Below are 16,675 nucleotides of genomic sequence, written 5' to 3'. Positions count from 1 at the left end.
CTAATAGGAAAGCCCTGCATAAATCTGGGATCCTTAAGAGTTATAGCATAAGAGAGACAATGAACTAGAACAGTAAACCTGCAAAGGGGGACTAAAAAGAAAATTACGTTTCCTGACCTTGGCAATGGGAAGAGGGGGAACAAAATTTTTTATAACCACAAATAAGCCCACACAAGGATTTGCAACCCAAATCACACTTTCAGAATATTCTGATAAAGATCAGGCCAAAAATTTAGTTTAACATGGGATAAGGAAACTGGATGAAGCAAATGTTAAACCCTCTATAGAAGTACATGCTTGGAACCAAGGCTTTCAAAATATCCATGAAATCTCAGTTCACAGTAAAATAATGATATCATCATCATCATCATCATCATCAGTAAAGAAGCAAGATACTACAGATGACAGCTAACAGAAATGTCAATCAGGAGAATACTGGAATTTTAGATGCAAAATCAAAATAATTATATTTTAATATATTTAATATGAATAAAGGACATGGAACTTTATTTAAAAAAAATTTTTTTTTAACATTTATTTATTTTTGAGACAGAGAGAGACAGAGCATGAACGGGGGAGGGTCAGAGAGAGGGAGACACAGAATCCGAAACAGGCTCCAGGCTCTGAGCTGTCAGCACAGAGCCCGACGTGGGGCTCGAACCCACGGACCGTGAGATCATGACCTGAGCCGAAGTCGGCCGCTTAACTGACCGAGCCACCCAGGCGCCCCAAGGAACTTTAAAAATGATATAGCAGATGTGAAAAAGAACCAAAGGGAATATCTAGAAATAAAGTACTGAATAACTAGAATAAAAACACTCAGTAGACAGAACAGATAAAGCTAAAGAGAAAACTAGCCAAATGACAGAGGTAAGACATTATCCACAATGCCATGTGGATCAAAAATAATTGAGATGACATGAAAATACTACAGAGAAGGTAAGTTATATGGAATACATATGCATCATCAGAGTTAAAGAAAGAAGTGAGAGAAAACGTAAGACAGATTCAGAAGACAATGGATGAAAAATTTCCAGAAATGACAAAAAACTCCAACCTTCAACTCCAAGACCCAAAACATCTCAAGCAGGATAAATAAGGAGAAATTCACCTGTGGACAAGAAAATAAAATCTCAAAACACCCAAGAAAAGGAGATGATATTAAAACCAGCTATGGAAAAAAGAGTTCATCCTCAAAGGAATGTCGCTTGGCCTGCAGCTGATTTTTCAACAGCCACAACACAATCCATAAGACAAGGAAATGACCTATTGTTCTGAGAGGAAAAAGAGAATTGTTAAAACAGAATTCTGTACCTAATAAAATTATCTTCCAGGAGCAGAGTAAAGATACTGTCACAGGAACAAAATCAGTTTGCTACCAAAGTACCAGCATGAAAGGAAATTCTAAGTGATATTCCTCAGGCAGAGGAAAAATGATCGCCAAATGAAAATTTGATATTCAAGGAGAAAATGTAAGCAAAGAAACTGATAAATACATAGATAAAAGTACATGAAAATTTTCTTTATGAAACAACAATTATCCAATTTGTGAGACTCCTAAAAAATGAGATTTAACTTAGAGGAAGAAAACAGCCAATAAGTTAGGATGGGAATGATCACTTTAAAATGTTCTAAGTTCCAGGGTGCCTGAGGGGCTCATTCGGTTAAGTGTCTGCCTTTGGCTCAGGTCACGATCTCAGTTCACTAGCTGAAGCCCCACATCAGGCTCTGTGCTGTCAGGGCAGAGCCTGCTTTGGATCCTCTGTCTCCCTGTCTCTGCCCCTACCCTGTGCATGCACACCTTCATAAATAAATAAATAAATAAACAAACACACAAATAAGTAAAAAAAAAAAAAAGAAAAAAGAAATGTTCTAAGTTCCTTATACTGTTTTGAGAAGGGTAAAATATTAGCTTTGTATTTGAAAACATCAACTACTTATATGTTTAAGGAAATCAGTGAAAAGTATAGCAACAGAGCATAAAATTCCCAACTTTGGTAACAGTAAAAAGAGAATGACGGAAAGATAAACATGATCAAACCTAAAAGAAAGGCAAGAAAGGAGAAAAAAGATAAACACAATATGAAGGACAAATGAAAAACACAAAATCAGGGAGGACAAAGGAACCCAAACATCTCACTAATCTCGATAAATTTATAAGACTATCCAGTTAAAAGACAAAGATTTTCAGAGAGGATTAAAAATGTAACAATTATAAATAACTGTAACAATTTATAGAGCTATAACAATAATATAACATATAGTAACATAGCTTTAACATGTGTAAAGCAAAAACTGACGGAGCTACATAGAGAAACTGAAAAAAATCCCACCTGTACCTTTCTCTATTTTTCATAAGACAGATAATCGGCAAGAGTGCAGTAGACCTAAGCAATCATTAAGAAACTTCACCTGGTGGATAAATATGAAACACTGTACCCAACTGGAAAGCTCCCATTCTTTTTGTATTCGTTTTCCATTGCTGTCATAACAAATTAACACAAACTAAACTTAGCAGCTTACAACAACACAATTTAATAACTCACAGTTTTATAGGTTCAGAGTACACATGGGTCTTACCAGGCTAAAACCACGGCGGCAGGACTGCTTTCCTTCCTGAAGGCTCTGGGGGAGAATGTAATCGCTGGCTCATGCAGGCTGTCGGCAGAATTTAGGTCCATGCATTTACAGGACTGAGGCCCCCATTTCCTTGCTGGCTGTTGGGCTAGTGTTGTCCTCAGCTTCTAAAAGCCACACCACATTCTTTGGCTTGTGGGCCTCTTCATCTTCAAAGCCAGCAATGGTGGCGGGAGTCCTCCTCCTGCCTCACCTCTTCTGCCATCTCTTCCATCCCGTCTCTGACCAACACGAGAAATCTGTCCTGGAAATCAAGAAGAAAACGCTAAGCTGACAGAAAATTAGGAACAAGTTTTTTAAAGTCCTTTAGAAAAACAGACACGAGAATGGCAAATGAAACAACAATATGAGTAGATGCGTAACCTCATGAGTAATTAGAAATATAAATAAAAACCACAATGAAATCCACTTTATACCCACAGGATTAGCAAACATGAAAAACGTTGAGATGCTGGCATGGATGTGAAAAGGATGTGAAACAATGGAAACTCTTACAGAGTTTCACAGGCATAACCACTTATAGAAGCCAATTTTCAATTTCAAAGTAGTTACACATACACATCTCCTATGATGTGGCATTCTAACCCTAGGTTTGTACATCGAACAGTGGTTCTCAAAGGGAAAGTCAGTGGATCGTGTGTCTTAGAATCAATGGAGAGTTTGTAAAGATGCAGATGCCTGGCCTCCACAGAAGGATTCTATTTTTTTTTTTTTAATGTTTATTTTGGGGGGGGGGGGACACAGAGAGAGAAGAGAGAGAATCCCAAGCAGGCTCTATGTTGTGAGCACAGAGCCGGATATGGGGCTTGATCTCGCAAACCGTGAGATCATGACCTGAGCCAAAATCAGGAGTCAGACACTCAACCAACTGAGCCATCCAGGCGCCCCAGAAGGATTCTTGATCACTATCCTTGGGGATAAAGTCTGCGGATTTTTGTAGTGCTCCAGGCAATGCAAATGCACGCTGAAGTTTGAGATCTACTGCTCCAGGGCATCTCTTGCCTGTGTGTGAGACACGTAGAGCAGAATTTATAGCTGTACTGCTTTAAATAAAGAAAAGAAACTGCCCAAATATGCATCAATAGTAGAATGGATACCTAAATTATGGCAAATTCATACAATGCAAACGAATCTAGTAGCTATACGCACCCACAGGTTGAATTTCAGGTACATAAAAGAATGGAGGCGGGGAAGCAAAAGAGTTATACAGTATAATTACAATATAATATAATTACAAAATGCTAAATACAAGAGTGTGCAAAGGCAAACTATATAATTATATGATTTAGGGAAACATACATATAAATTTTGGGGTACATACATAGGGAATAATAAGAACAAATTGAGGATAACAGTTTCTTCTGTGGGGAGGGAGGTGGATGGCAGTAGGAACAGGCCTATGGGACTTGTGGGGACACTGATAATGTTTACAAATGGGTGTTCGCTCTAATGTCGTTCTTTATAACTTACACAATCGATACAAATATATGTATGTAGGTATTCAATATATAATACAAAATTTTTAAACGGCGGGGGGAAGTGGTTGAAGAGATAGGGATTAAAAGTTGACTGTTCACTTAGCAAACTTGTTATGAATGCTTCTGAAAGTGCTTTGGACAACTCTTTAAAAGTCTTACTCTTGATGACCATGATGCTGGTCTCTAAGGCAGAAACTACGAAAAAGGAGAGCTAGCAAAGGAGGGCAGGGGGAGAACTCTGCAACATTTGGGAAAACATCTCTAGACTTTCCAAACAAATTTTGCTGACCTGTCAACACTTCAGATAATTAAGAAGAGGTCCTAGAGAGGACAAACCACTTGATACTGAGTGTGCCCTGTCTTATGCTTGATCACGCTGATGGTGAGCAAGCCAAGTGTCAGGCAATAAACATGACCTTCTCAAAGACCAACTTTCCCATCGTGCAACCTGCCATGGTCCTTGATAGATATTTTTCGAAAGCTGCCTCTGACTGCACTGAACCTATCGCTTATTTAATGCTATTTGTGGCATGCTAAATAATGTAGCATCTCCAAATTTCTCATTTTTCTTCTGTGAGAAATTAATATCCTGGTTGAATCAGTTCTCTCATTTCCCTAGTTTTATAAGGCCCAGTATAAACCAAGAGCTGATGTTGAAAAATAAAAACGATGAGGAGCAGTACTCTCATGACCAGACTCTTCCTTTCTGAAATGGCATCTTTTCCTTCCTCTACTGCACTGAAGGACAGAGAGTCCATACTTCATCCCTATGAAACAGAACAAGATCCACGTAGAAGTGCTTTCTAAAAGTAGCCCTGAGGGGCGCCTGGGTGGCACAGTCGGTTAAGCGTCCGACTTCAGCCAGGTCACGATCTCGCGGTCCGTGAGTTCGAGCCCCGCGTCGGGCTCTGGGCTGATGGCTCAGAGCCTGGAGCCTGTTTCCGATTCTGTGTCTCCCTCTCTCTCTGCCCCTCCCCCGTTCATGCTCTGTCTCTCTCTGTCCCAAAAATAAATAAACGTTGAAAAAAAAAATTTTTTTTAAATAAATAAAATAAATAAATAAATAAAAGTAGCCCTGAGACGCCATCTAGAAGACTGTGCCAGGCTGGCTATAATAACAAAGTTTATTATGTTGGGCTTTGTATTGCATTTTCTGTGTTTGTTTGTTTTTAAGACCTGACTTTCTTCCTATGGACAGAGAAAACCCAACAGACCTTAAGTATCTTTGCTAATTTACAATGTAGTTGTAGTGATCTCTTGATGTGGAGCAAATACAAAGGATACAGTTACCACCCACCAAGAATAGTCACAATGAGGAGCCCTAGATGGGTGGGTTTAGAAGAGAAGGGCCTGTATTTATTTCGCTCGCTAACTTCGAAGCACCTCTTCACAAAGTCTGTCCACTCCTTAGACCACTAGCATAGTCAAACCTTTATACATACATGATCTGGGAGGCTCATTTTCATGACCCGCCTTTGTTAATGACAAGCCGTGTGACTTTGAATGGATCACTCAACAGCTTCCGCATTAGTCAAGGCAAACTGTTACGATAAAAAGTACAGCATCTCCGTGGCTTAACATGACAAACAAGGCCTTGTCACATATGCCAAAGTTCAAAGCAGGATGGACAGATTTCCTCCAACAGGTGACTCGGGGACCCAGGCTCTTTCTGCTGTAGTTCTACTATCCTCACAAATGGTCTCCAAGGTCACTGTAGAAGAGGGAGGAAGGAAGGCATGGAGAAGTCTCACCCTCTCTTAATGTTCCAACCCATAAATGACACATTCCTCTCCTCACATTCATTTGGTGAGAACTAGTCACGTGGCTCCACCTACTTATAAGGAGCTGGGAAATGCAGTTTAGCTCTGTGCCCAAGAAGAGGAAATGGGGCTGCTGAACATCCTAATTGCTGCCACTGTCTCATTATTTGGGGCCTCATTTCCTTTCTCTCTAAAGTGGGGATAATTGTTTCTGCCGAGCCCTAACTCAGAGAATAATGAGGAACATGAGAGCATTAAAAAAATGAAAGCATGATCTAAATAAGAGATATTGAAAATACAGGAAAGCGCTATCATTTCTAACACTGAGTTGGGTCCAGGACCCAGGTTTCAAAATGACTCTCCATGGAGCCTAAGTAGGTCTGTTTATTCAATGCTGACAGAATCCTACACTTGATTTATAGGCAGGATTTCGACAGACACCCCACCCATTTTGTTTATGATGAAAAGGATGAAGTCCCAGAGGAAGTGATGCCAGCAAAAGTTTTACATTAAAGGGACCCTTAGAGATTTTCCACACCATTAAAAGTGCAAAGGATAAAATGTTGGAAGCTGACCCAAACTTAGAAGGAAGTGTAACTACTCACCAGGGCACAGAAAAGATGCTTGTTCTCCATCATGAATTAGATGACGAAAAGAAAGCAAGCACTGTTTGAACTCACCTTAAAAACAAAAATTATGTTTATCTATCTTTGAGAGAGAGAGAGAGACAGACAGAGTATGAGCATATGAGCAGGGGAGGGGCAGAGAGAGAGGGAGACACAGAATCTGAAGCAGGCTCCAGGCTCCGAGCTGTCAGCACAGAGCCTGACACGGGGCTCAAACCCACAAACTTTGAGGTCATAACCTGAGCCGGTCAGACGTTTAACCAACTGAGTCCCCCAGGCGCCCCTGTTTCAACTACTTCTGATTAGTTTGTTACCAAGTAAACAGCTTGATGCTCAGTGTTTCTAATGTTTTAAATCACAACGCATTAAGTATTAGTTTTACTACTTCTTTTTTTTTTTTATTTTTTTTTTCAACGTTTATTTATTTTTGGGACAGAGAGAGACACAGCATGAACGGGGGAGGGGCAGAGAGAGAGGGAGACACAGAATCGGAAACAGGCTCCAGGCTCTGAGCCATCAGCCCAGAGCCCGACGCGGGGCTCGAACTCACGGACTGCGAGATCGTGACCTGGCTGAAGTCGGACGCTTAACCGACTGCGCCACCCAGGCGCCCCTAGTTTTACTACTTCTAAATTCTCCTTATACATTTGCCGTCAACAGTAAGACAGATTTTAAATGTTTTGACAAAAATGTTTAAAGGTCACAAAAACAACTGTCATTTTTTGTCACCGTTATTCGGGGTGACTTGCTCAGTCATTTTTACACTTCGGCACTACCATGCAAAGTAAGGACTGTCTGTATGGTGTGCTGATTTCACGTATGTGTTTCACTTAAAGACTTGTGCCTGAGAAGAAAAGCATTTTTAATATGGCTCGTCTTCATTAGAGTTCCCATTCTTTGGGAGACCGTTTTGCCAATGACAAGATGATTAACACTAAGTAAGCTTATTAAGATCTAAAAAGGACTGTTAACTGCAGAAAAATAGTTTCTTCATCGAAGGGTTGTCAGCAAGTCTAATTTATTAGCTTGTCATATTCTGTGAGTGGGAACATAAATCTCGTATCAGGGACCAAGATAAAAAAGACTAGGAATACCTGCCATAGCAAAAGTCTCCACCTTCTTCCCAAAGGTAAACATATACATCACCTTAGTCTTCTAGGTGGGAAAGTGGGATCACCTACATCCAAAAATATGAAACTCTATTATGGATGTCATGTGAGTGAAAGCTGCACACCAGAAGCCTAATTTATAATAGCACTGTAATGCCAAAAATGGGCTAAAAATTCAAAATGCTAACAAACCACATAACACAACCCTTCTAGGAAGTGTTTATACTACCTAAAGTAGTATAAATGAGACCAGCCATAATCTCCTTGGAAAAATAAAGAGCTAGGAGGTGTTTATCTAAAAAGGTTAGGGAAGTTTTAGGTCTGTGGAATGGATTTTAGGTCTTAATCTCTGAGTCATGCTGAATTCAAACCAGCCTGAGAAAAGTGGGAAACCGCTGGCTCAAAGGCCAGGGGGTCTAACCTCAGGCCTGGCTCAGTTTGGGTTCCCAAACAGTGCCAGCAAATACTCATCTTGCCATCTCCCGGCTTCCTTTTCAGGGCATCTCTCTCAAGAGGGCAAGATGGCCACCCGCAGTCCCAGGCCTGTATCTTCTGGCTCAACAGCTCCGCGAAATAGAGCTCTTCTATTCCTAGTAGAACCACCAAAGTCCCGAGACTCCTCTCATCAAACTAACTCGAGTCAGGTACCACCATGGATTAGTTATGGTGGTCAGAATTAGAACCTAGGTCTACCCTGGGGCTGGAGAGGAGGACAGCATGAGCCCACAGTGGGGCAAACCGCGTTGGCGGGCAGTGGAAAGGGGGGCCCGAGAAAAAGGATAAATGAAAATAGGGCAGGAAAAAAGAACGGATGACCACAATGGAATGACACGGAACCTGAGTTTAAAGGACCTTAGGGATCAAATTCCAGACCAAACAAACTCTACCCCTGATGAAGGGACGCAGGCTACAGGCCCCTGACAGGTAATGATTCCGTTTCTGCTTTCCCTCCTCTCATGGCAGGGAAGCTAATTCCATGGATGAACAGTTCTGGTTGTCAGCGTTCTTACACTGCTGCCCAAACTCCCCTTGCTGCACTTTCTCACTTGGGCCCGATTTCTGTCTCCAGGACCACAAGAGGAGCAACTCCACACTCCCTGAAGCGGTGGACACAGCTAGTGGCACCTTCCCCATCAGTCTTCAGAGGCTTCCTCCCCAACCTGCATGCATATAGAGTTAGGAGGTGTTTATCCAAAAAAAGGTTAGGGAGGTTCGGTCTCTGGAATGGGCTTTAGGTCTTAATGAATCACTGCCTCGAGTCCAATTCAAACCAGCTTTAGAAAAGTAGGAATCCACTGGCTCACCCCCCCCCCCCCACGTACAATTAGAAGTGGATTAACTGTGAAGCTCCCAAAATTCAGACGTCAGGGCCCCTCACCAGCACAAGATGCCGCAAGCACTGAGAGTTACAAGAGGGTCCTAGGAGGGAAGGGGAAGCCAGGGTTCCACCAGAAAGCATTTCTACTTAAATATTTCTGGAGCTCTCGGAAAAAAGGGACCTGAATCTCCAAGCTCCAGTAATTTGTTGTGATCCTCATTGAAAATAAATATTCCAATTCGTATCTAATTGTGTATTTGTAATTTTGTAGTCTTTTTTTTTTTAAGTTGATTTATTTTGAGAGAGACAGAGAGAGCATGAGTGGGGGAAGAGCAGAGAGAGAGAGGGACAGAGAGAGAATCCCAGGCAGGCTCCACGCTGTTCAGCACAGAGCCCTACCTGGGGCTCAATCCCACAAACTGTGAGATTATGCCATGAGCCAAAACCAAGAGTCGGACACTTAACTGACTGAGCCACTCAGGCACCCCTGTATGCTTTTTCTTAAAGACCTCCTCCTCTCAAAATTGTACAAACTTAGCCCCCCGCCCCCCCGCCCCCCCGCCCCCCCAATCTGGATCTGCTACCATAAGGAGCCTCTCTCGTCCCTTATCAGTCTTTCTTAGGACATGGTTTGCAGGTATTTTATTATCCAGAGCAGCCTCCAGCTTCTTTTTTTTTAATGTTTATTTATTTTTGACAGAGAGAGAGAGAGACAGAGCATGAGCAGGGGAGGGGCAGAGAGAGAGGGAGACACAGAATCCGAAGCAGGCTCCAGGCTCTGAACTGACAGCACAGAGCCCGACGCGGGGCTCGAACTCACAGACCACGAGAGCATGACCTGAGCTGAAGTCAGACGCTCAACCGACTGAGCCACTCAGATGCCCCAGCCTCCAGGTTTTTAAAGGTGGAAACCTACAGCTGGACAAAATGCTACAGTGATGATCTGGCAGGTAGAGTTGGAGAGGGTCTCACTGCCTTGTTCTGGTGCCTCTGGTTCCATTATTGCAGGCCAGGGTGGTGATGGGGTTAGTCGTAGACATGCACCACATGGTTGGTTTGCTTCGTCTGTGGTCTGTGTGAAACACCGGCTTTTTTTTTTCATCCTCTGTTGCCTTGACTAGTAGAATTTTCAGTTAGTGGAAAAATATTCTTAATTGTTCAAGGTTGGTCTGAACTATTTCCTCGGATATGACCAACACTGCCCACTTTGAGAGACAAAAGCTAAAACCCAACGAAAAAGATCTCCAGAATGCAACTTCTGGATGCAAAGGGAACACGAACTCTTACTTGAATCCATCCTGTCTGCCATCCGCATCAGTTGGTACACTTTAGTCAGAATGTTTACAACTAAAGGTGATTTAGCCCGACATTTATAGACCCTGACTCATAAAACGAAAATTCTCATAGATCATAAGCAGCCCTAAATGTATACCTCTAATTTTTGTTAAGGTGACCACCCAATAGTTTTTATGTAGTTAATACCTGTTAAAGAGATTAAATTTTTTATTTGCCCTATTACTGAATTTGGATACAACTGATCAAAACCAAGCTTCAAGTATTTTAACAAAAGATGCTCTTCCATATAATTGAAATACATGGAAGGGCTAAAAGAGTAAATTGAAGTCGCTTTATACTTATCTTGGTCTGGTCCTTTGCTCTGGCTTTACTGGATATACCACTATGCTCTCTCCAGCTCTGAGGAGTTAGAAAGTGTTCATTTTAGCACTGAGGGTGGCAAGTAGGTTTCAACAAGTGAGCAGCTTTGAATCACTAGTAGTGACCTGAAGCTTTGTAACGACAAAGACTCTGAGACCAGATCTCGATGCATCAAAGGAGTTCTGTGATCAGCTGGTATTGTCAGTCATGAGCACCAGAAACAGAAACGGGAGCATTCACGTTGTATATTTGCCATCTGTGATCAATTAGATTAAACTCCCCTGATGTTAAACACCTGATTCATACCCCACACTGCATTTGGCAAATAGAACTGCATGATTATCGAATGAATGAATATGGGTTCTACATTTTGCTTTGTGAAAGATATGCAACAGAAGCTCTATTAGCCAATGTTCAATTAATTACAATCTCAAAATGGATTACCCATTTCCAGAATCAAGTCACAAAGTGGAACAACAATGAAACCTATATATATTTTTTTTTTTTTAATTTTTTTTTTCAACGTTTATTTATTTTTGGGACACAGAGAGACAGAGCATGAACGGGGGAGGGGCAGAGAGAGAGGGAGACACAGAATCAGAAACAGGCTCCAGTCTCTGAGCCATCAGCCCAGAGCCTGACGCGGGGCTCGAACTCACGGACCGCGAGATCGTGACCTGGCTGAAGTCGGACGCTTAACCGACTGCGCCACCCAGGCGCCCCATCCTATATATATTTAGAAACTAACCTTCAGGGTTTCAGTCCACATTGAATGCAATTCCCCAGCTTTTCTTGATCTGCAATCTTATGTCTTACTTAGCGATAAGTGATTGAATTTCAGCCCTGGGACTTGGAAAGACCCTCAGTTATCAATTTTTAAGATCACTAGACTATAGTTATTAAGTCTGGAAAACGGGCCCAAACATTTCAAACAGTGAAGTTTTATTTAATTTTGTTATTTAAAATAGAAGGGCTCTTGGTCAGATAAATGCTCAAGGACAGTAAACTCCTTAGCTAGACTGTAAGCTCCTGGAGGGCAGAGATGGTATTTGATTCAGTTCCATGTTCCTGTATTGTCTAGTACGTTTCCCTGAATACTGGGCTGCTTAGTAAATACTCGCTATATGAATGAATGAGCAAATATCTGTGTGTGGGGGTGGGGGGGGGTCAGTGTTCTCTGTATGTTCTGTCCTTGAGCCCCTTTGCCTTTAAGCATTTATCTGAGAATTTTCCTCTCTGACAAAGGGGAGACCAGTGACACGTAAGGTATCCCAGCTTTGGACAATGTAAACACTCTTTAGAGCTAATCAGAGGAGTGTTAGCAGCTGGGTGGGGGCCTGGAAAGGATAACCAGACTAAGAATTCAGAGATCTGGGTTTGAGACTTTGAACTGCTTGCTCTTTGACTCTCAGTTTGCACATCTGTAAAATGGGGAGAATACCTTGTCTTCTGAAAGTTGTAGAGAGGGTCAAACAAAATACCTGAAAGTATTTTGAAAAATGATGAAATCTCCATAAAAACAGGGGACATCAGTTGTTCTTATTCTGCAGCTAAGTGGCCACACAGCTTTGGGCACATCCCTTCACCCTCACCCTTGATCTCTTCATCTTAAATCCGAGAGGGTTGGACTAGATGCTCTCGAGCGGTGCTTTCAGCCCTCATGTTATGTACACACAGCTGGGGCCTTCAGCTCTGGCAAGAGGAAAGAGGAGGGCTGGATCAAATTCTTTCCTGAACAGACTCAGACAAATCATTTGATGCTTTTGCCCATTTACAAGAAGCAGCCAATTGAGGCAATCAAATTGCATTCTAGAGAGTGAGCCAGAGGAAAATGCAATGTTTAGGTAGTCACAGCGCTTCATCTGAGAGTCAGAGAGGTGCAGAAACCAAATGAGGCACTCACAGAAAAGCAGGGGACAGTGTTGTTTTTAGGCACTTGCTGACTCACGCACTTTGTTGGATACTTTAAGTATATTCTCTCAATTCTCTCAAATTAGTATATTCTCTCAATTAGAATTCTCTCAATTCTCTCAATCTAATTCTCTCAATTAGTATATTCTCTCAATTCTCTCAATTATATAGGTTATTCTCTCAATTAGGTCGCACAACAATTATTCAAATTAACAATTTACCCACCCTCCAGATGAAAGCTCCCTGAGATTCAGACATGTTAACCCAACCCGGGAAAGGATTTAAATAAACTCAGGGCTGTTTGACTCCCAGGGTTTTCCTTGTACGATTCCACTGCTAAGGAGCCAAAACAAAGATAGATGGTTCCGAAGCAGAATTGCGTATGCCGGGAGGCAATGGGTGTGCGCTGTCTACAGTCATTGGCAGGCACAAAACACAGGGAAGAAAAAACCCAAACTAAAAGCACCAGGGGCCTCCTGGAGACACTGAGAACAGAACTCAGTGAGCGCCAACTTCAGACGTCACACGTGTCACTAACGACCCACTCCCACACCTCAGACTTGCAGATTCAATGCAGCAGTGGGTTCATCTCAAAGCACTTCTCCAGGCGTGAACCTGCTCAGATACCTGCTCTTCCAGGCTGCAGCCTTCCCGGTTCAGTGCTGAGGGACCAAATCCCCAGAGGGAATTTCTAAATTACTCAATTCCCTTTGCCTGTACTTATATCCTAATGATAGGACATTAAGATGCAAATTACACAGAAACTTAGTAAGCAAATCATGTCACTTTCTAATGGTTACATCAATAAAGGCTGCTGAGAGGCACCACACTGTTGCCAAACCCCAGGAATGACTTCAAAGGCCCACCTGCAAGCCCCCGGCACAGTGTGTGCTAGAAATTCTATCTCACCAAAGTATTTATGGTCAGGGATTCTTTCCTCCCCAAGTGGCAGAACTGCCTGATGCTGTTTCTCCCAGCTTCCAATGCTGACGGCTCTGTCTGTGCACATGTGTGGGTCCTCAGGGTGCTGGTGGTTTTTTGCCAGTGTGGTTTATAATGTTACAAAGGGGAATTCAGCCTCCTCTGAGTAAAATACTTCCATCACCAGAACATGTTTCAATTTCTGCTTGTCACTTCTATCGCTGCCATTTGTCTCCTCCCTCTTCTGCTTTCCTTTTTCCTATTTTTCCTTCCAAGAATTGGCTGTGATCCCCTAAACTAAGCTCTTGTTTGTTTGTACCTTGCCCATATAAAAATCCATCCTATTAAAATCATTGGCTTTTACAAGCAAATTTACTTTAGCAACGATATCTCAGAAGGTCAAACTATTCATTATACATTTCAGAGTCTCTGGCCCTTAACCAAGGACTAGTACAGCATAAAGAAGTTTAATAAATGCTTGACTGTAAAATATTACAATCCCTTCAATTTCACCATCGAATTCTTACTTACAGGATCATGTTCTTGGAAAGCCAGAAGCCCTGGCCTCTGGTCATAATTCAGTTCCTAATTAGCTGTGTGATCCTGGACAGATCATTCCCTCTCTTACTGGGACTTGCTCTCTTCATCTACAGAATGACTAGAGTGGTAGTTTCTGCATCTTCTAGATTAAATTCTGTAAGGACAGAGCTCAGATCTGTGGTGCCCCCTTTTGTAAAGATCTAGATCTGCAGGATCTAGTACATATCTAGAATACAGCAGGTTCTCTGTGACTATTTGTTAAATGGATTTGTTAAGAATGCTGTGATTCTAGGTTTTAAATCGATGGCATTGTTCAATTGGACTTTGAACTTGTATTTGCTGTTACAAACAAAACTATACCCAATTCTTTCAAGTTTTTTTTAATTTTCCTCTATCCAGGACTCAGATAGATGCTCTTCTGTACATTCTGGAAGCTTGTGAGTCATTTCACAAACAAAACTCCGTATCTACCTCCCAACTGACTCACTGGCTTCCTGGTGTGTTTCTCACCAAACCAGATGATGGCCACACAGGCAGTAAGGCTTTGTAGGGCAGTAAAGACATGGTGCCCATATAAAGAATTCAGGTCAATTCATCTCAAAGTGAGTATTTACCGGCTGCCTATTGAGACACCTAATGTGTAATGTTAGTTTGGGAAGGAAGCACGTACCAAGACAGCCATTTCTTGGAGCCCTTGATAATCAAAGATCAAGGACATGTCCATCTGGACCGCACAGCTCCTGGATCCTATTTTTAGATCCTATTTGCAGTGTCTACCACTTTCTTGGAAGTCCTTCTCACATTCACAGTTTAGACTCAGTCATATACATACCATTCAATTTTATCTCCTAATCGTAACATTGCCTTGCGCTGTTTTTCTATCTGTCTCACCTAAGTTTGAGACTTTTAAAACATGGGTCCAGAGACAGGTTTCCAAAAGGGGGCCACCAGTATTGAGTATTGTGTGCAAAGTTTTATGTGTATGAGCATTTTTCTGAGAGAGGGTTCGTCGCTTTCAACAGATTTCCAAAGGGATCTGTAACTCCAACACACAAACTCTCAGCTCATTGGCTGCTAGAAACCCTGGGAGGAACTGCCTTGATTCCAAGAATCTCCATTCGCTTCTCCAACAGAGCAGTCAAGCTGAATGTACAAAAATTCAAATTCATCAAGTGAGCTGAAAAGCCAAGAAAGCAAGCAAATGCCAATTTCTCATACTCATTCAGATATGAGGGGGAAAACCCAACTTTCGACTAGGAATAAAACTGGAGTGCTCAGAGCTCCTTCTTACCAGTTTTTATGATCCATTTGGGTGAAGCACCATGAACTAAAAACCTGGGCCAGCCAAGCAAACAGCTGAACTTGAAGGAGATATTGGATCCACATTGTTGGATCCAGTATTGAGCAAGTGAAGTGGAGGCAAGCATGTCTGCCCTAAAAGAATAATGGCCACTGAGGTCTGTGTGGGGTGGTCTTGCATACTTGACCCACAAGCACATGCACACAGAAGGGCTCTGGCCTCTAGGGTTCCTGCATCTCATGCTGTGCTGCCTCAGCAGTTTCCAGAGTCAAGAGAATCATCCAAGTTATGGTGTACTCTCGTCTCCTCTTTTATAAATTATGCATCAAGGAAAGAAATTCATGGCAATTTTTTGATGAAAAAATACCCCATACAATACCCCATATGATAGACAGTCTAATTTTCTCTTAAAGGTTAGGAGAGTTTTCCAGAAGGAAATCTGGACCCCCCAAGGTGGGGGTAAAGTTGGTAGACAAAAAATACGGGCATGGTTCACAGTCCACTGTGACAGTGTCAGCTGTCTGCCTGCCCCAGGCCCTTAAGACAGGGTCTTCTGCCCACATTGGTTGTCGAAACTGTTAACAAGGAGACTGAGGTGTTATCATTCTCTGAAAAGCGCCAGTCTTCCTGCCTGGCTCTCTCTTGCACTGCCTTCATCCCTCACTTCCTGGGCCTACCCGGCTCTGAGCTTTGGGCTTCATTTCCCATTCCTGGTTCCACTCTTGCCTCTTACAGAAGAGCATTAATTTGGCTGGTCCAGTTTTAATTTTTTTTTTTAACGTTTATTTATTTTTGAGACAGAGAGAGACAGAGCATGAACGGGGGAGGGTCAGAGAGAGGGACACACAGAATCTGAAACAGGCTCCAGGCTCTGAGCTGTCAGCACAGAGCCCGACTCGGGGCTCAAACTCACGGACCGTGAAATCATGACCTGAGCCAAAGTCGGCCGCTCAACCACTAAGCCACCCAGGCGCCCCATGGTCCAGTTTTAACCAACTTCGAGGGTGTGCACTTGCTTAAGGACAGCGGTACTGAGCTGCTCTCTTCTGGCTATTCCATCTGGTGAAGTTGGGGTGCTCAGAGGGCCTAATTTGCATAATCTCCATAGCCAAGAGTGATTCAGAAGAACCTTGAGAATTCAAAGGTAAATAGACTCTAACTTTATGATATTGAAAAATAATTTTGTAATTAAATGTATGTTAATTTGCAAAAGATTCTGTTTGAATGCATATCTTTGGTGGTTCCACCTCGTCTCACCCCTCCCCCCCGACGCACAAAAAACCATGCTATTACATGAATGGCCCATCTATGTCACAACGAGGAGGTCTGACTATTGAAAATATAGTAAACACAAAATTCTACCAAGCAGAGTACTGAGGAAGTAAGGAGTTCTAGTTACCTGAAATTTCCAAGAAAATT

This window comes from Leopardus geoffroyi, chromosome B3 (genome assembly GCF_018350155.1).
Source record: "Leopardus geoffroyi isolate Oge1 chromosome B3, O.geoffroyi_Oge1_pat1.0, whole genome shotgun sequence".
NCBI classification, from domain to species: domain Eukaryota; kingdom Metazoa; phylum Chordata; class Mammalia; order Carnivora; family Felidae; genus Leopardus; species Leopardus geoffroyi.
This window is presented reverse-complemented; position numbering follows the sequence as displayed.